The 21,354-nt window shown below is 40.9% G+C and overlaps 1 protein-coding gene across 13 annotated transcripts in view; it reads right to left on the bottom strand.

Moving 5' to 3' along the window:
- Positions 1 to 21,354, bottom strand: part of LDB2 (LIM domain binding 2) — a 392,642-nt gene that overhangs the window by 138,765 nt on the left and 232,523 nt on the right. The gene's annotated exons all lie outside the window — the stretch shown is intronic.

Raw genomic sequence — 21,354 nt, forward strand, 5'->3', positions numbered from 1 at the left:
GCCTTACTGTGGTTGCAGGGGGTAAGAAGAGGTTAGTGTTAGAAGCAGCAGCAACAGAGATCAGCTTCAGCAGGGCTTTGTTGCAACTCCAAAGTCCAGGCTAAACAGATGCATATTTTAAGCATTATTATTTGGCTTTACTTAATTCATTAGTACCCATGAATTAATTCAAATGATTTAGATTTTCCATAAATATTTTCATAAATATTTTCACCTGCCCCTCCCGGAAACAAATGACAGTCAATGTTTCCCTTGCAAGTAAATATCTGGAGAAGAGCTGTATCTATTTCTGGAGTTAAGACAGAAACAGCTAGACTGAGCTGCCTCATTCCCTCAGTTGATTTTCTTGGACCCTGGGGTGATTTTCATCCTTTTTTTAATGCCTAAGCTTATAATAAAATTTGGAAGCTATTGACTTTTACCCCGAATCATGGTATTTAGAATAAGTGTGCAGTCTTTCCTTGAGTCTTCCATGACTAGGTCTAACTATGACCCTGTCTTCTTCTTAGAAAAGGGATCAGCATATTCCCTCACAATAGACTTGGTCACTCAATCCTGTTCAAAAAAGTCTGAGAAAAAGACATGCTTTTAATCAGGTAGGAAGTGCATGCCATAGTAAAGCAGGTGTCATCAGAACATGTTACTACAGATACCTCTTAGTTAGCTACTATGTCCCAATAATTCTATAAAACCAGGACTTTCCTATCTTTTCTTTAAGACAGAATTTCACTCTGCTGTACAGGCTGAGTGAAGTGGCACAATCACAGTGCATTGTAACCTCAAACCCCTGGACTCAGGTGGTTCTTTTTCCTCAAACTCCCAAAAAGCCGGGACTACAGACATGTGCCACCACACCTGGGTAATTTTTTATCTGTAGAGATGAGGCCTCTTTATGTTGCCCAGGCTGGTCTTGAAATCCTGACCTCAAGTGATCCTCCCACGTTGCCCTCCCAAAGTGCTGTGTTTACAGGTGTGAGCCACCATGTCAACCTGTACTTTACTTTTTAAAGCAAAAAAGAGTAACTTATTTTGCATGTTAAGAATACATATGCAAAGCACATGAAACTAAAAAATCTTGATGAAACAAAATACAATATGCTCTTCAGAACTGAAAAGCTATGAAACAGATTGGTTTATTTTGGGATGGAGAAGTGGAATGTAAAGTTTGAATCAAAGACAATGCTTAGTTGCTGAGTGAGAAGCCTTGGACAATTCTGAATTGATATTCACCATGCTGATAGATATTTAACCCGCCCTGGTCATAATTGATTTCTGCCACTCCATTTGTGGGGTAAGGGAAGGGCTGCCCTGGACAGAAACAGCACTGGAAGGAGATGCTGAGATGCTGCCATCATCCCAGCTAGACATTGGGTACCACTTTAGGAGCATCTCAAAAGCCATTTGTCTATGGGCTTTGGAAAAGAAGAGACCGCTTTAATAAAGTCATCTCCAAAATACACCAGGTGTGAAGCCACAAGCCTCAGTGATTTCCACTTTTTAAGAGAATGGGGCTACTTCTTGGCAGTTGATTATATTCAGTCATTCATGCAGCTCCCCCGAGGACAGGATTTTTATTTTTAGAGAAGCCTCCATTTGCTGACTGTCGTGAAGGGAACACTCAGGAGGAGCTATTAGCAGTCACTTGTTTCAGTAAACACTGAATATAACATATGCCTCTCAAGTAATGTGTATCCAAACATACAATTTACAAATAATTAACATCATGTTAATTAGTCACATTAATTTATGCCACTTTGTGGAATTATTTCCTCAGAGTGTTTAGGAACGCTGCCAGGAGCTTGAGCCAAACAGTGTGAAAATGTGCTTGAAGTTAACTGTCATGAGTGGCTGTGAAACACAGCTTGAGCAAGTTGTTACAGGGACCCTGCAGCTGATTCCAGCCACCGGGTCTTCCAGCTGCCCTGACTAGAGAGAACTAAGTCGCATCAGCTGCTGTCTCACCTTTGAAGACTTGCACCCTCTTTTTCATTTTTGGCTTCTGCTAATTGTTGCTGAGTGGCCATTCTCCCCATCGCCAGCCGTGTACAACCAGGTATGCACCGGGGTGGACAGCAGGTGAACTGGGATGTTTTACATGCAGCAATATTGTGCTGACAATTGGGGTTTGGTGATTTAAAAACAACAATAAGCTGGGTGTGGTGGCTCACCCCTGTAATCTCAGCACTTTGAGAGGCTGAGGCAGGCGGATCACACGAGGTCAGGAGTTCAAGACCAGCCTGGCTAACATGCTGAAACGCCATCTCTACTAAAAATAAATTAGCCGGGCGTGGTGGTGGGCACCTGCAATCCAGCTACTTGGGAGGCTGAGGTAAAAGAATCGTTTGAACCTGGGAAGTAGAGGTTGCAGTGAGCCAAGATTGTGCCATTGCACTCTAGCCTGGGCAACAGGAGCATGACTCTGTCTCAAAAACAAACAAACAAACAAACAAACAAACAAAAAACAACGATAAAACAGTAACAAAGCAACAACTAGGGATCATTTCCTGTCAGTGAAGTTACAAAAAAGTAAAAATGGTAAAAGTAAAGTGTTAATGTAGCCAAATAATGGGGGGTTCTCAGGAAGGCCTCCTCTGTCGTGAAAACATTGGCATCTGCATAAAGATCAAACCCCACTCTTCTCAAAGTGTTTAAAGCAGACAACAACCCAGCCGAGTAGTTCAGGAACAGAAAAGAAAGATCTTCGGAGGAAACAGACTTGGTAGACACAGTGCAAATTCAGTGGGGAGAACAAATGAAAGCAAACTATAAAATTAAGTGGAAGTAAGCATGCCTACCTCCAGGGACTTGGGCTCATTCCAGTGGACGAGAATGGGAGCAAGACAGCTTTGTAGCATTGCCGGGTCCACCATGATTTAGGAAAGGAATCGGTGAAATACACTAGGATTGCTTCTTCCCAAATCCACTCACTGTCTTTAAGGAGTCCAGATGTGATTATATCTCAGGTTTCTTTGATTGGGGTAACAAATTTGGTAGAAAGAGAAGAAATTCAGAGGTTTTTTCTAAACCTCACATTAAGAATTCTGAAGAGCTCTGGACGAGCCATCGAACCTGGTCGCCACTCTGTTTAAGATGATGGCATCCCAAGGATGTTCATGATTCCAAATTAATCATAGCTATCACGACTCAATGTCTATAAGCAAGTTATAGTACCAAGTTCCAAATATTGGTGAAAAGAACTTACATGGAAATTTAGTACAGACAAATATTTGAGGGTGAGAACCTTATCAACATAAGGAAATTAGGAGCACAGAAGCAGCAGTCATCCAGGAGCGTCGCTGACACTCTGTATGTTTGTGAAAATAAGGAGATGGGGATTGATTATTCTCTCCCTCCAAATCCCTGTTTTGTCCATTGATTCTCACAGAATAGGTCATTGCAAGCTGTTAGCACATCCAAATCATGAGAAATGTACAGTAAGGCAGGGAAAAAATGATAAAGAGTGTGGAGGGGCACTGGAGAGGCAACTATGAGATAGTAACGCCCAGCATCAGCCTCATCCTTATAGAGTTTAGTAATCTAGTGGGAGAATCAGGTGGGTGCATGAAGAGAAACAAGATAAAATGTGATATAAATGCCAACAGACCATGCCAAAAAGGAGTTCCAGAAAAATGTGTTGTGGGACCCAAAGGAAGGTCCGATCCATTGGGAAAATTTAGCCAACAAAAGTTTCTTTCCTGATATCTGTGCCTTGCTATCTTAAGAGATAAATGTGGAACTCTGCTTCCAAGTGGACACATTGACATGTGAAAGAAAATAGCATTTTTCCCTATAAGAAACCCTTGACTTATTAGTATGAGACTCATGTTAAGTCTATAACTTCCTCAAAAGTCTTGGTTAATAACAATATATTTTTAAGAGTTGTTTTTTAAATTTTATTTAGGCACTATTTGATTCACTTTAACTTCTCTTCAATTTGGTTCTCTTTAATATTTATCCAATAATGTTTCAGAATCCCAAAGATGTGAATACATGAAAGTTCTTCCCTAATGTCCAGAAAACCATTGAGAATATAAAAGCAGCAAAAAAAAAAAAAAAAAAATCCTGGGGTTTAAGGACGTTTTGAAACATCAAAGAGATTCGAACGAAATCTGCCCCTATTTTGCCCAATCTGAAATTGCACTCGGCAGGAAGAAGCACTTCTCCCCATGCAGAAATCTGAAAATGCATTTGAAAAAATAGATCCATATTTTAATTAAAAGAGGCCATTCTGAGCCCAGCATGTGGAAGCACCACATTAATATTTGTGACACTAGCCATGGGGGACAGAGGGGCCAAGAGGGTCTTCCATCAGCAGCGGGAGGTCAAGGTTGATCTTTCTTGAAATCCAGATTCTCACAGACATGAAGGGGTCTGTTTATGCTTCAAAGCACTACCCAAGGACAAGGCACGCTGATGGCAGGTCTGGAGACCTGCCAGGGGAGCTGTGGCAGGATCAGAGTTTAATCAGGGGAGTGTTTCTGATGAACAGAAATACTCATGGATGTAGATGAGCGCAGCAGTGTCTGTAAGAGGGACAGCCAGCAATGACCCCACCCATCACAAACACATTAATAACCGACAATCCTCCATTACACACATTTTAAAATGAGTGTCATTTGTTCCACAGACTCCAGAAAGTCTTATGGACTATTGAATATCAATGACATTTATTGTCATTATCTGTTTGATGGAGTGCAACAGTCATCAAACAACTCCATATTAGGCATTTAACAAAAATGAACACATAGAGCCAACTTGTGGCAGCCCCTCCTTAGGCCACAAAGTGGACAACAGCTTATGGCCAGTAGCCAGTCATGGCATACTCATTACTGCTAGGTTGATAGACATGTATATTTAAAACATAGCAGGTAAAAAAAAATCACGTGTGTACAAGTCAATTTTTCTATGTCAAATGGATTATTTCCTTCTCATAAAGAAAATGTTGGTTGTTCTGCAAGAAACCTTTTTTTTTTTAATGTAATCTTGCTTCTAAAGGTTGGGTTTCATATTGCCTTAATTTGTTTCTTAACTGAATGCCATAAGCAAGCCCTGATATTTGGGTTCTGAGTACTACACAATTGAAAAGCAGGGAGTCAGAAGGAAAGCAAAGCATGTATGAGTCCTGTAGCACAGGACTCAGCCCCTTCTCTGGCCAGAGAGGAAGAGGCCTAGAGAGGCAAGTGCGGGACAACTCAGTCTGAGTTTCGCTGGAACTGTGCTGTCCTGCACGGCAGCCACCAGCCACACGTGGCTATGAGCACTTGAAATGTGACTAGTGCCATTGAGGAAGTGAATTTAAAATTTTAGTTCATTTTAACTCTTGTAAAGTTAAATTTAAAAATGGAAGCAGCTCAAAATACTTTTCCACCAAGCCTGACTTTATGGTGTCGGTAAGATAACATTTCCATTTAACTATTTCATCACATAAGACGTTACTGTCATTTTGTAGTGGGTGTGTTGAATACACACATGCTTTGTATTATCATACATAAACACATCGTGCCGATGTAAGTTTAGCCCCTGTCAACACATTGATTCAGCACGAGTGATTTTTTTTCTTTGTACCATATAACATTGTAATGCACTTCCTTGAATATTTGATGAAAACAGCATAACATATGAAGATATCTATGTAAATCATAATGGATGATTAAATTGAAATCATTGTTTTAATTATAAATTATTAACTTAAGTTCTAGCAAGTATAGGCATGTTTTGAAATTTAGAATGATAGTGCTGTTGAAAAATTGAGGTGAGAATCACAAGCCTATTCTATAACTGAGAAAATTAACACCAAAGAGATTAGAGGAAGGAATATCACAAAATTCAGTAGGACTGTCAACTGCAATTTCCTGCAGTAGAACACAACAGGACACTTAAACACTTGTTGGGTTGAAACACTTAAAGGTAATGAAGCGGACAATGTAAAGAGATATTTTCAGCAAAAACAGTACATTTGAAAGGATGCTTCTTCTCAACACAACACAAAAAGGTTGTTACTGGAAAATGTGGTTCCTAGAATATGGTTACTAAAAAATATAAAATCATACATATGGTTGGCATTATCTATCTGTTGGATAGTGCCATGATGCCAATCAATACTCAAGCTTAGAATACGTCCAGAATCAATCCCATCATCATTGTTATCACCCTATGGTGATTGCCTATCACCTCTCACTTGCTCTGTCACCACGTAATTGGTGGTGATGAACTAAAATTTAAAATTCACCAGTCACCACCTAACTGGTCTCCTGGATTCAGTCCTGCCTCCTTTTCATCCATTCTCTATGCAGCAGCCAGCATGATCTTTTAGAAATGGAAATCATATCTTCTTATTTTCGTCAAACTTGGAAAATACACACAGCCTGCCACATAGCCTACAAGGCCCTGCATTATCTGGCCACTGTTGTCATGTCTAATCACTATTTTCACTCCTGCCCCACAACCGCCCTGGCTTTCCTTCTGTTTATTGGACCATAGCAAGCTTATTCCCATCTCAGGTTCTTCGGACTCGCTGTCTTCTGTGTCAGGAACACCTTTCCCCAGTTCCTTATAAACTCTTGATTAAATGAATGAATGGATGTAGAGGGAGGGGTGAATTAGATCAGACATTTGAATTTCATCTGACATTCATCCATTCATCCATTTATTTCAGTGAACACGCATTACTTAGTCCCCACTATTTGGGAGTTGAGAAGCCACATATTTTCACAATCTCTCTACAGAAAATAAGAAAGACATGTTTCTGTTTGTGTTCTCTTCTCCAAAATTTTAAGACTAAATTTATGTACAAATAAGTCACTGTTGCAATTTTATGTTACAAGTATATTAAAAACAAAAACTAGGGCTCTACTTTAGGATGTCGTAAGCATAATATAAAAAGTTAATGATATTAGGAGTCTCAACCTGCGTTGGAAACAGAAAGACAGAAATTCCAATTCAATCAATAGGATGGAAGAGGTCAGTAAGGCAGATTCCTCTTGGGCAGGGTTTGTATCTTATTAAGTTTTCTATTCTCAGTGCCAAGTCCACAGTAAGAATTCAATAAATTCCTGCTAAATTGAAATCATCGCTTACAATAAGCCTTTAATAAGACTGTGAATTCCTTGAAGGCAGGTCTACACTGGTAGGTCTCTGCATCCTTGAGGCCTCTCTTATACCAGCATCTCCATAATTGTTTATGTGCATTGTGGCTAAAACCTCAAGCCCTAAACCTATCAGTAAAGTAACGTTAAGTAAGTGAAGTAGACCAGATGTAGACATCAGGGAGTGATGGAGATTGGAGGACTCAGGAGACCACACTTCATCTTCAGGGACACAATGTTGCTAGACCTGATTTTTCCCCCCTTAAGCCTGAAATTTTACATTATTACTTGAAACCTCTTGATTTTTAAATATTGGCAGTTAATTCAGGATGTTCAAAAACACTTTTCAGGACAAAAACGTATGCAAGCCACATTTGGCCCACAGAGTGGCCCAATTGTGACCTCAGTGTTAAGAAAAGGGAGCAGGAATAAACACTCCTAAAGCATCTATCCATGTAGCCCACACTGTGTGGGTGCTTTCCATTTTCCATGTCCTTACATTCGCCTAACCTCCCTGAGTGATGTAGCTTTTGCTCCATTTACAGAGGAGGACAATAGGGCTCAGAAGCGTTTAATAGTTTGCCCAAGGTCTCACAACCTAAGGACCGAAAGTCAAAGCAGGAGATCTTTTTATTATATTGTGCGGTCTTCTAATTACAGATAACAGGCCAAGTCTTAAGCAAGAAATAAACAATCAAACAAATAAGCAAACAAACAAAACTAAGAGACCCACCAAATAAGCCTGATTTTAAGGTTGAGGTCCTCTTTGAAACATGAGCAGGAGGACCACCTGGGAAATGCTCTCCAAAGACAGACACATTCTTACATATACGAAGGCTCTGCTCCGCTTTCCTGGAGTGTGTAAAGACCAAGACTGCTCTGCAATATGAAATTGCATGTGCGGATGAGGCCTGAGATATACTTGGCAGCTTGATCTTTCTGTATTTGGTTTGCACAGGCTCATTTTGCAGACATGTGTTTTTGCTTAGAAACACACAGAGGTGGATAAATCCTGGGGTTGGCGTCCCTGGAGCCGCTCCATTAACTCTCTTGGCATGGTCTCACCACTGAAGTCAACATGACTTAAAAGTTTATATAACATTTTATTAGGCTTTAATTTCATACTTTTCCTGAAGTTCAATGTTCCTGTGTTGGGTAGAAAATAAATGTTGCTCATAACTCACAGACCAAAGTTTTCTAACTTTTAATTTGTTTTAAATTAACTTATTCAGCTAATTGTGATTTTAAGTAGGCAGGAGGGAGAGAGTTTTGAACATTCCTGAAGGAAAAAAATCATATATATATTTATTACACACACGCACATACATGTATAGTGTGTGTATACACACACACACATGAGTGCCTATATATGTGTAGTGTATATATATGTGTGTGTGTGTGTATACATATTACAAAGTAATATATGTATTGATTTGAACCAAATACCTTTATATTATTGAACCAAAGTTCAATAATTGAAACCTGCTAGGTTCTGGAGTGATGTTAGGAGGCTGGATCTTTGGGAGGTGATTAGGTCATGAAGCTAGAAGTTCAATAATATAAAGAAAATAGAATTATTTTAGCACAGTAGGAGTCCCATGACTTTGGAGATTACATTTGACTGGCTTTGTCTTCTGATAAATCTCTTGCTTTGTAATTCTTACCAGGCTTTTGTAACTATGGAGCTTTGTGTTTCCATTAAAGAAAAAGAAGAGTGCCACCCAAACTCAACTATTTGAAAATTTACTATTTGGACAAAATCTTTAGACCAGTGGATGTTAGCAAGAGACCATTTTGCTTCCCAGGGTACAGTTATAGTAACGTCTGGAGACATTTTTGGTTGTTATGACTTGGGGGACTGCTACCAGCATCTCAGGGGTAGACGTATACCATAACACATAGAGAAAGAATGACATTGAGATCCCCTAAAGATAAAGAGATAGTGCCTATAGTTTTCATCTCAGAGGGAAAAGAAGGTGCTATTTCTTCTGGTTCTCTGATGCAGAATCATATTTTGCAGTTACATATTGGCAATGCCTCTCACAATTGTAGAGAAGGCACAGAATTTGGGAAGGCTGAACACAAAACTGACACTTTATACAGGCGTCAAGAAGTGGTCTTAGGCAAGGTTCACAGGCTCATTGAAACTCAATGTCCATATTTAGAAATAGGGGTAAAGAGGATAGTGATACCTGCTCATCTGACTTCAGGAGATATTGAGAAAATCAAATCAGTTAATGACTACCAAGGTACACATAGATAACCACAACAACCAGCACCATCCTCACCATCCAGGAACATTGAAAATGTTCATATCAAAGTAGCATGGTTTCCTTTCTCATTCATTCATTTCTTCAGAAAACATTTACTGTGTGCCTACCACAGGCCAGGCACCTTGCTAGGTTCTGGGGTCATAAAGATGAGGTAAACATCAAAACTTTATCTCCTTACTGCGCTAATGTCTACTTTTCATCATCTTACTGTTACTGGGGTATAGGACAAGAGAAACAGATTTAGGGATAAATGACATCAACAATCCCTGGAATCCTTATTTCAAAGTGTCTTTCATAGTCAGTGACCCCTGTGAAGAAGGACACTGTAAGATTAGGAGTGTCTGAGTACATGTATTGGTCAGTGTTAGAAAAAGGATTGCATAAATCAGTTGGGGTGTGACCCAGTCTAATTCAGCCTCAGGCCCACTCCCAGAAGCACCAGGAATATGGCCATTGTCCTATGTGAACTAGGAATACATTCACATGAGAGCAAAACTACTAAAGATTTAAATTTAATTCCCTGAGGTTTGTGAATAGACTTTTGATTATAAAGCCAAATTATACCCTATCTTTTTCATTCTTTTTCCCAATACTACAGAAATAATAACTCTCCCTCACCTCCCTATATTTACCCTGTTCCCTCAGAGTACATTGTACAAGACTCATTACCTTGTGCATGTGTCTACAAATGTAGGTATATTAGTATATCTGTCCCCACCACTAGACAGTGAAATCAAGGAATGAAAAGAAAGAAGCAAACAGTTTTGACACAAAAAGACAGCCAGGCACTATGTACCAAGACATGCCAAGTACTATTACTTTAGGCCCATGGTTTTCAACTTCAGAAATACAGCAGAATTTTCTGGGAAACTTTACAGAAACACAAAGGTCATATAACTGGTTGAGAAACGGACTGAGAGGGTTAAATCCCATATCAGCCACTTACTAGATAAGGACCTTGGGGAAATTACTTAATCCCACCATGCTACAGTTTCCTCATCTTCAGTAGAGATGATACAATTACCTACTTCATAGGGCTGTGGTGAAAATTAAATGAGGTTAATTTATGCAAAACAGAATAGTGTTTGGTGCCTACTAAGTGTTTGCTGTGGCTATTATTATTGCTATAACTATTTTTTTAATGTTGTCATCTTCATCAATATCATTACAGATGTCTTTGGCCCCATTTCATATGTGCTCTATCAGTTTCAAGGACTTAGGGCCCAGGCATCAGTATTTTGAATGATTGAATGAATTGAAAATCACGTGCAACAGAAGAGATCCAGAGGAAAAAGTGAGTAAAGAAGGAATGAGAGCCAGAAGCATTTAATTAAACCTGAGGAATTTCTTACTGGTAAGAGCAGCCAGACTCTCTAGGACATTAGCGAAAGAGTATATGGAATTTTGTTCCTTGGGAACTTGAATTACTGGGGCAGGTGGCACTCATTCTTGGAAGATCTCAGCACAGATTCTAGTCTTGAGCCAAAGGGAGTATTTAATGACCACTTGGTCTCCTTCTAGCATTCCAAGTATGTCTTTTCCCTTTCAATAGGGCACAGGTGAAAGACAAGAGGGCAACTGATTGCCAGAAAACTCAGTATTAATTCTATGCAAATTCTCTTTGTAAATATCTTTCTGTTTACATTTTGCCTTGGAATAGCTTGGTTTCTACCCAACTCATGCCATTCCGCATCACAGTGCCCATTCCTTTAGTCCCTACTCATTGGACCCTGGCCCTTCGTCACATCCTACTTTGCCCTGAGAATTGGTATCTTACTGACTTTTGCTCCAAACCCAACACAGAAGATACTCAGTAATCATTTGTTGAAAGATGAATAACTCAAACAAAGCTCAGTGCAGAAAGTAGCTAAAAAATAAATATTGCACATCAGCTTCTGAAATCCCTGTCCTCCCATTCCTAATTTTTGTAAAGCCCATCCTCTTCCACACAGTGCCTTGCAAAAATTAGTATTTGATAATAATATATCATCCAATCATAACAAACAGTAAGGAAGATTTTAAGTTATACTCATATTGATAAAGTTTGCCTGTGTCCCCACCCAAATCTCATCTTGAATTGTAGCTCCCATAATCCCCATGTGTCATGGGAGGGACCCAGTGGGAGGTACTTGAATCATGGGGCAGGTTTTTTTCTTTTTGTACTGTTCTCATGATAGTGAATAAGTCTCATGTGATCTGATGGTTTTATAAAGAGCAATTCCCCTGAACATATTCTCTTGCCTACGGCCATATAAGATGAGTCTGTTCCTTCTTGCCCTTCCACCATGATTGTGAGGCCTCTCCAGCCATGTGGAACTGTGAGTCCATTAAACTTTTTACTTATAAATTACCCAGTCTTGGGTTCCTCTTTATTGCAGTATGAAAATGGACTGATATTTTCCTTGAAAAACAGAATCATTTGGAACATTATAAAAACAAATGGAAGAGAAGACTCCTTCCCCTAAAATCTGCTACTGACCTTTTCAGGATCCTGAAAAAATCATGGAACCATTCCAAATATTTGTTTCCTGGGGTCAAAGAATAAAGAAAATAAAGCTTTTCTTCTAGGGAGCCCAAAGTACTTCCTTTTGAATACTTTCTTTGGTTCTCACAGCTTTCCTAAAAGCATATGGGATTCTTCTGGGCCCTGAGATGCTAAATGGTTCACTCTAAAGTGAATTAGTAGTCAAAATGAAAGTCAGAAGAAGAAAGCCCTACCCTGACTTTTGCGGTGTGCTGGCAAATGTTTAACATCTGGCTCTCTAGAAACAAAAAGAAGCCCTTATTCATAGTATTTACCAATTTCTGTGGTGTACATTATCCCACCATGGCTGATTTCAAGTTATTAATTGTAATGTAACTGAGTACAGAATTGGGAAGAGGGGTTCACAATTGGCTGTCATAAACAATCATGAAAGTTGGCCCCAGCACACCACTGCCTGTCTTTTTCAACCCAATAGTTCATCAGTTTCATAGATGCAAATGGTTTGTGACTCCACCTCCTCTACATTGCCTTCATGACATTTGCAAATATAATTTGGGTGGTTGTGTTTCAAAGCACAATGCATGTTTCCATGAAGCTCCTTGAAGGCAAGATGGTAGCCTGTTTACCTTTGTGCCCCTGGTGTTGAGCACAGGATAGCTAGTAAATAAACAGCTGCTTCTAAGGAAAATATCTATTTGCAATCTAAGATCTTTTAGAATGAAACTTGCCATGCTAGTTTCTCATTATCGTAACCACATAGATAGATTCTAATTTATCCCATTTTGTCCTGATACACAATCTAACTCTCCCAGACTGTAAGGTTGATAGAAATAAATTCTCAGGCCATTCCAATGACTAGGATCTGTCTTTTAGGATTGCACAATTTCCTCTAGTGACAGCTATCACCCTGGAAAAGATAGTCCAAGTAATGACCACACGTTAACACAGACTGATATAAGCTATTCACAATTTCCTCCCAGCATACTTGGCAGAGAGCTAGAGGGTGGAGGGGCAAAACAATGTTAAGTTTCAATAAAAGAGAGAGGAAAAAAATGGGAATTGGGAAAGATGTGTTCTATAGTCTGAAAGTCTGTGTCCCCCAAAATTCATATCCTAATCACCAAGATGATGCTATGAGGAGGCGGGGTCTTTGGGAGTTGATTAGGTCATGAAGCTAAAATCTTCATGAATGAGACTAGAGCCTAATGAAAGAGGCTTCACAGAGCTGCTCTGCCTCTTCCACCATGTGGAGACACAGAGAGAACACACTGTGCGAGCCAGGAAGCTGGCCCTCATTAGATACCTAATCGGCAGGTGACTTGATTTGGACTTCCCAGCCTCCAGAACCATAAACAATAAAGTTCTGTTGTTTATAAGCCACCCAGTTTATGGTGTTTTGTTATAGTAGCCTGAAAGGACTAAGACAATATGGAACACAAAATTTGCTCAGGGCAGGGTGGCAGGGGTAGTAGGACACTTGACGGAGTCCGGAACACCAAAATGAAGACCTGGGTGGGAACCAAGACCCCATGTTGATCTGAACTGTCAAACAGTTCTTGATTCTACACTTAATGAGTTACCATGAGTCCATTTTAAAATCAGAAAACGACCATCCAATAGCTTCATTACTTTCGTAAATGTGATTACTAAAAATCTCCCTATTTAATTTTACATTCCTGGGGGACAAGCCATCTCACAAGGCATAAAACAATGGATCAATTTGAATTACCTTCCATTCTTTTCCCACCTTTCAGGTACCTTCATTGTAATGAATGTGGAATAGGTGCACACTTGTACTCTCCACATATTTGGGGTGTCAGCTGGTTGATAAGGCCTCAGAACCAGATGCATTAACCTTGGGTCAAAGGAACCACAAGAGGGAGAGAGGAGATGAACAGAAAACAGGTAGGAACCTCCAAAGCTCCTACGGAAGGACAAATCTACTTTCCGCATTGTCTAGGCCTAACTAGGGTCTCCACTTTAAATATTTACCAGGCCCAGATAATATAAAGTCACTCTGCCAAGTATGAACCATCTCATCATTCCCACCTAACCTGCTTAGACTCTGGCAAAGAGTGAAACAGCAGCTGTATGGGAGATAGGGGAAAAGAAGGTGAGCAGAAAAGAGTAAAAAGAATAGTGCTTTCCTTTCCCACTGCAGCCTTCCAGTTTGGATTGAGTCTGAGCCACAGAGGAGAGAAGATCTGACTCCAAAAGATCAAGCTTCATCAGTTCCTTAGAAGTAGATATTCTAGTTACTAAATCAAGACCCTGTTGGTAAACTTAAAGTGAATAAATCCTACCTGAGCATAAGCAGAAAAGATACGGCTAGCATTTTCCAGGACAGGGGTGAGAAAAATAGTTACACTAGGTTTCAGTAGTAGCCGCTAACAGGTATGTCCATTTGGAACATGTAAATGTGGCCTTAAATGGAAAAGAAGGAATGTCTGCAGATGTAATTAAGAGCCAACATGAGATCATTCTGGAATGGGGCAGGCCCTAAATCTAATGACAAGTCCTTATAGGTGAAGAGAAGAACAGACAGAGACACAGGGAGGGAGGCCATGTGAAGATAGAGGCAGAGACTGAAGCTATGCAGCTACAAGCCCTGGAATGTTGAAGATTGCCTGCAACCCAAGAAGCCAGAAAGGAGGCCCAGAACCTTTTCCCTCAGAGCCCTCAGAAGGAACGAACCAATACCGCCAGCACCTTGGTTTTAGTCTTCTGGCCTCCAGAATTGTGAGAGAGCACATTTCTGAGGTTTTAAGAAGCTGGATTTGTGGTATTTTGTTATAGCTGCCGCAGGAAACAAAAACTACCCTATAGAAACCTAAAGAGATGATGGAAAGCACAATAGGGCTGTGCTTTATCAAAATCCATAGGACAAGCTCGCGCTGTGTGCAGGTTACAGGTGTTTTTATTTTCCTTTCTCTGACTCACGCGGGGGTGGGGAATAATCAAGAGATGAAGCCTCACCAAGCTAGCTATTGTCCCAGAGTGCTGCTCAAGGCAGAATCAGAAGGCAAAAAAAAAAAAAAAACAACAACGCTGAGAAGAAAGGGAGCCTCATGTGCCTGCAGCTGTCTTCCAGACTGCAACCTCACAACAGTAGTGACTTCCCTCATGCTCCATTTTCTGCCTCTGGAAGCAACCAGACTGCTGCTGCATGTGGAATAAACATGAGCTTCCTGCCATTGAAACTAGTTACTTCCTTGCTGGTTCTTCGAGTCTTGCTTCATGTTAAAGAGAACCAGGGTTCCACCAGGCCTCTGCTGCATGGGTGTCCATAGAAGCTTGGGGTTTTTGTTTTTGTCTTATTTTTTGTTTTTGTTTTTGAGACGGAGTCTTGCTCTGTCACCCAGGCTGGAGTGCAGTGCGATCTCAGCTCACCACAACCTCTACCTTCCGGGTTTAAGCAACACTCTGCCTCAGCCTCCCAAGTAGCTGGGACTACAGGCATGGGCCACCACACCCAGCTAATTTTCATATTTTTAGTAGAGATGGGGTGTTGCTGTGTTGGCCAGGCTGGACACAGTATCTTAACTTCGTGATCCATATGCCTTGGTTTCTCAAAGTGCTGGGATTATAGGCATGAGCCACCATGCCCAGCCACAAGCTTGAGTTTTATGCTGTTTGTGGCTCACCCCAGTTATCTGCTAAAGTAACGGTGTTTTGAAGACAGGCCCTTGGAAAGAAAATTCACAATATTTTGCATAATCTAGAAGTGAAAATAATTGCAGTACTTGACTGACAACAAATTGGATGTGTGCCAGTCCAAAAGCAGCAGTGCAGTTTCTCCCCCTTGGCTAGATTTGGACAGAACAGGCAGCAGTTGTTTTCAGACAGAGCCTCATTGTATTTTTATTTAAATGGAGAAAAAGAGGCAAAGAAAAAGACCTTTTCCCTCCACATTGGATAACTCAAGGAATTCCCTTTTGAACAGGCTGGGGGAATGGAAAGGTGGGGGAATGGAAAGGTGAGGGTATGCAGGGGGTGATTAGTTAACCTCCTGAACGCTACGTCTATCTGCTGGATTAAGTTCATTACTGCAGAGCCCCTGGGACTGTCAAGGCCCACCTGAACCTTATATATTCATTTAAGAGGATAAAGGGATGCAGAGAGAGGGTGTGTGATTTGCCAAATGACACACAGAGGGAGAAGACTGCTCTTCCATCTCTAGGCCTGGCGCTGCTGACTGTTCTCAAAAGATCTTGAACTAGTATCTTCCAGAACTAAGGAAAGGCATTTTCATCACACCATGGGGTCTCTCAATGTTCCTTGAGCTTCAGACAGTGAGAAGAGGAAGCAAGTTAGCATGTGCAGAGTCCTTGCAGTGCACAGAGTCCTGGGTGACATTCTTTACCTGGGATGTTCTACACCAACCTCCTGACAAGCCCATGGAGCAATGTGCCATTATCATTTTCATTCTAGGACTGAGGAAACTGAGGTCTAGAGGTGGGACAATTTGGCGAGTTTCTAGCAGACCTGGGATCTCCTGATTCTCTGACGCTCCTGCTACACTTGTTGCTTCCACCCACTACAATACAGAAGGCAAGAGTCAAAGGAAAATGCAAAAAACTAGGCAGAACTCCAAATTCCAAATGCATGCAACTCACAGAACCTCAATTTTGCTCATCTGCAAGGCTGACTCAGATCCCAATGGGTTTATTCACAGGGAGCAACTGCATAGACAGATAGGTCAAGAAGGATTCAGAGGCAAGTTCAGGCCTGGAGAAAAGGATTGCTGGGATCAATTAGCAACATCTGCCTGGATGGGGTTGAGGGACCAGATGTGGCTGCACCTCACACAGCTGTCCCTGCACTGGCCTCAGGCTTGGCATGCTCTGTGTGCTTGTATTTTATGGAAGGTCATGACATGTCATGTGTGGCCAATCACCTTCCCTCTCATCCTGGGCCTCTGCTCACGAGCTTCCACCATCACCACAACCTCTCATCCCAAACAAAAATATCCTATATAACAGAATTCTTCAAATACAGGCTGGGGTCTAATAGAGTTCAGGAATTCAAATTACTGGGTCAAGACCAACATCTTTTTTTTTTTTTAAATGAACAATTTAAATAGAGTAGAATATAAAATGCATTTTAAAATTTTTAAATTTAAATTTAAAATTTTTAAATTTAAAAATGTATTTCACATGATAAAAGGATAGCTTTATGAAGTTTTAATCAGATATGTATACATATATCTGACAAATAGATATATACATGTACTGGGTCACTCATAAAATATGTTTATTACTGTGGGTCCCCATCAAAATGACTTACAAAACACTTTGGCAAAGTGTTGCTTTCAGGAAAACCCAGATCTTGGATGAACACAATCACTGCTCTGAAACTGCCTATTCCCCTGCTGGCTGAGGAGCTTATCCTAAAGAATCTCCTGATTTGGCTGGAGTTCTGCCCTCTGGGGCAGCACAGCACAAGGCGAATCCTCTCAGTGACAGCTTTCAGTCTCTTCAAATCCTGCTGTCTCCCAAGCTAAGCCTCTTCCCTTCTTTTACATTTCCCTTCTCTGTGCAGGGGGATTTCGAGACCACCAAGTTTCTGTTCACATGCTATGAAGGCCACTGCACTCTTGTTTTCTAACATCGCTTCTGCATTTTGTTTTATTAAATACTTTCACAAATAAGAAGCACAAGTGCTATATTATCCTCAGCCCTTACTACATGCCAGGCACTGTACTAATGACACTGCATGTTCTGTTAATCCAGATTCTTTAGAGCAAGTGATAGAGGCACAAATCAAAACAGCCTCAGCAGAGAAGATGTATTTTCTCATGCAACTGAAAACTCAGAGAGTTTGCAGTTAGATGCAGTTAGATGCAAAGATAATCATTACAGCTCTGTCTTCTTTGTTCCCTGTCTCACCTCTGCATTAGTTCATTTTGACCTCCTCTAAGGCTGACTCCCCCAGTGCTCAAGACCTATATTTTGGCTTCCCATTTGGAGCAGAAAAAGAGCTTCTCTTTGCCAATAGCTCCTGCTACAGTGCTGGGTTTGGTTCCCACTGGTCTGACTTGGGTCACATGCTCATCTCTATACTAGGAAATGGGGTCAATCCCCTTGAGCTTCACAGACTGAGCATAGGCTTAGGTGGTACTCACAGGAAAACTAAGAGTGGGGAGCTGTTACCAGAAAAGGGAGATTGAACATTGAGCAAGTAAAGCAAGAAGCATCTACCAGGGACCTCACAATATTGCAAGCAAGGTGTTATTCTTAGATGTGGAACTGAAGGTCAGAATGATTATGTAATTTGACTATGACCTCAAGAGGTGATAGAAGTGGGACTCTAGCCCACAGTTCCCAGTTCTTGTTCCTTGCCCTATACCATGCTGTTCTGCCGGCATTACCCTCCTGGCTCCTCATTGGTTTGGGCTGTGAACTGTCAGTTGCCTCCATCTAAGATCCACAGAAACAGATACAGCTGCTTCCAGAGAAGCCAGGTCACATGGCTGATTCAGTCATCTAAAATCTGGACCTTGGTTTTTAATCAAGTTATTCCAGCCTACACTCCTGTTGATTATATTCTAAAAAATAAATGGAGGAGTCTACATTTATCATTTTGTACTTAAAAGCATCTCATATATATTGACAAATGTAGTAATATATTTTGATCTTTACATGGATCCAAAGAGGAAAGTTAAGAATAGTCTTTATTTTATGGAAAACACATGTGAGTCAGAAAGGCGATGTTACTTGAGTAATTTGTCTAAGATCACATGCTAATTAGTGACAGAGCCAGAATTCCAATCTAGCTAGTCACATGATTTTTAATATTTAAAACCTGAGCCTGTCCTGGTCCATGGAGAGTTTCATGAACCTTCACTTTCCTTATTCACATTTCGTCCAGCCTTCTTTCCCCAATGTTTGTCATTACCAGTTTAATCACTCTGCCTGTGTCTTGCTCTAAATCAGAAATAAGCAAACTATCGTTGGAGTTCTATCTCATTGGACTGGCCTCTTGCCTGTTTTTACAAATAAAGATTTATTGGAACATAGCCAGCACATTTATTGAAAAAATGATCTATGGCTACTTTCATGCTACAATACTAGAGTTGGGTAATTGTGAGAGAAATCTAAGGGTCTCCAAAGCCTAAAATATTTACTGTCTGGTCCTTCAGAGAAAAGTTTGCCAACTTCTGATCTAAGTCATTGATAAAGAGCTGAACCAAACATACAGATCTACTCTGCTGCCCAGCACTGGAAATCTTTGTCAGACAGCCAGTGATCAGCGCTCCTTGTAGTCAGTCCTCATGCAGAACCAGTATGCAAGGACAGAATACTGGTATAAACCAATCTATCACTATCTTCTGCACATCACTTAGCTATTTGGTACCTACCTTTGGTAGATATAGGTACCAAATATCTATCACTTTCTTCTGCTTCTGAAGATGTCTCTTTCCTCCTTTCTATGAATGTCCTATTTCACAGGCTGACTGGCGCTTTTATTCACAAACAAATATTAAGTCCCCACCATTGGGCTCATTGCTGGGCACTAGGCAACACTTCTCAAGGGTGATGCTCTAGCACTTTGGCCGCAAAGTGACCTGTGAAGCATCTACAGTCAACATGCTCATAATAATAGTTAAGTTCCAAGGTTTAGAACTAACTAATTATTAAATAAATTTTAAAAAACAGAGTCAATTCAAGTTCACAATAAAACATGATATAATGCATAGAAACAGTTAAGGATCACAGGGTTAAACTGAACCTGCCTCAGTTTATTCTGCCTAGATGGCCTTGGGCAAATTACTTAACTACTATGCTTTAATATCCTCATCTATAAAATGGGGATAATAGTAGTACTTGTCTGAAAAAGGTTTTGTGGTGGTTGAATTAGTTAAAATATGTGTCACTCATAGGAGAAAGCCTGACATGTAATGAGGACTATATGAATTAGCTATTGTTATTTATTGAGTGATTACAATAAGCAGTTGTATGCTAAGAGCTCTCATGGATTATCTTGAACCTGTAACCCTGTCACTGTCACCTGATTTATGATCTGCTTCTACATGAGAAAGAAGGAATTAGTTACAGCTGGTGTGTGGGGAACTGTAGAACCCACAGACTGTCTTATCTGTGCCATATTCAGAAATAGATCTTTAACTGGATGATATTATTACTCAAGTGCTTGGAAGAAAATTCTTTTTAAAATAGCACGCACGAAAAAAAAAAAAAAGAGCTTAGAGCTTAAACCCAATTTGCTTAACTCCCTCTTAAAATTTGGAAGCGGGGGGGGGGTGCATTAAAATCTAGGTATACCCTTGTGAGTACTTCGACCATGTGACCATCATTTGTCAAGTGTATCCTGGAAGAATAATCCTTGCAAATCTCTATTCTGGGGACTTAGAATCACATTTCCGTTTCAGTTCGTCATGAGTTTCTTCATGTGTAAAAAGCTAGTCTCCCAGGTTTGTTGTGAGGGAGAAATGAGATGCTCCATGTAAAAACTGTTTCACACAGCCTCTGGTTCCTGATGTGCAGGCTACTGTTGCCCTCAGAAACCTGAGCTCACCTGACTTTGTCCCGCCAGGTCCCTACAGGTCCCTACTGTCTCAGCAAGCAGAGCCCAAGCCTGGTCCAGTCCAGCAGCTCAACCAATTTCCCAGACAGTGAAACAAACCAACAATTAGAACATTGGGCTTAGAGTATGCAAAGGAATGAGCTTCTGATGCCAACATCGATGGGAATTGGGACACAGAACTCAGACTCTTCGGAGTCAGAAAGGGCCAGGTATGTGGATCGTGGAGTCCAGTCCCTCCCCTACTGTGGCTGGTCCATCCACTGCAGACTCTGCAATAGCTTGGGGGTACTGACGAAGCAAAACAATGTCACCACATCTCATTAACCATCAACTGAGAGCTCCTCCACAAGCAGCCGGGTGACTGGGACTATAATGAAATTACACTGTTCAGGCACAAGAAGTAATAGTTGCTTTCCACACAGAATGAAAGTGGCCTCAGCTGAACTGGCTTCATTTTAATGATTCACCAATTTATCTAGGAAAAATGCTGCCTGGAGTCCACTGGGATGCAATTTCCAGAGCTGCCTCCTGGCTCCCTTGGCAGGTGCGTGGAGAAGATTTAGACTCCAGTGACAGAACACACCTGGTAATAACAAAAGCAATCATGACCCTTTACTGAGCACTTACCAGGTGCCTTAAAGATGTTTTCTCATTCATTGCTTGGAGCAACCCCCTGTGAGGGAGGTATGACTATCATCCCCATTTTCATCGCTGAGAAAACCAAGGCTCAGAGATACTACCTCACTCACTCAAGGTCACGCAGTGTGTGAGTAGTGGAAACCTCTTAGAAGCCAATTCAGCCTGTATTCAGAGCCGGCAAGTCTAACCCCTGACTCTACTGATTCCCAGGGTACAGGTGTCTCCGCTACCCACATTTTCTTATGGCCCAGCTTGCAGGAAGGGAACAGATGGGCAAAAAACTGGGGAAAAGCTGCTGAAAATTCAACGGCACCATCTGAGCCAAGGA

This window comes from Sapajus apella, unplaced genomic scaffold (assembly GCF_009761245.1).
Source record: "Sapajus apella isolate SASKATOON/1434 unplaced genomic scaffold, GSC_monkey_1.0 scaffold5, whole genome shotgun sequence".
Taxonomy (NCBI): domain Eukaryota; kingdom Metazoa; phylum Chordata; class Mammalia; order Primates; family Cebidae; genus Sapajus; species Sapajus apella.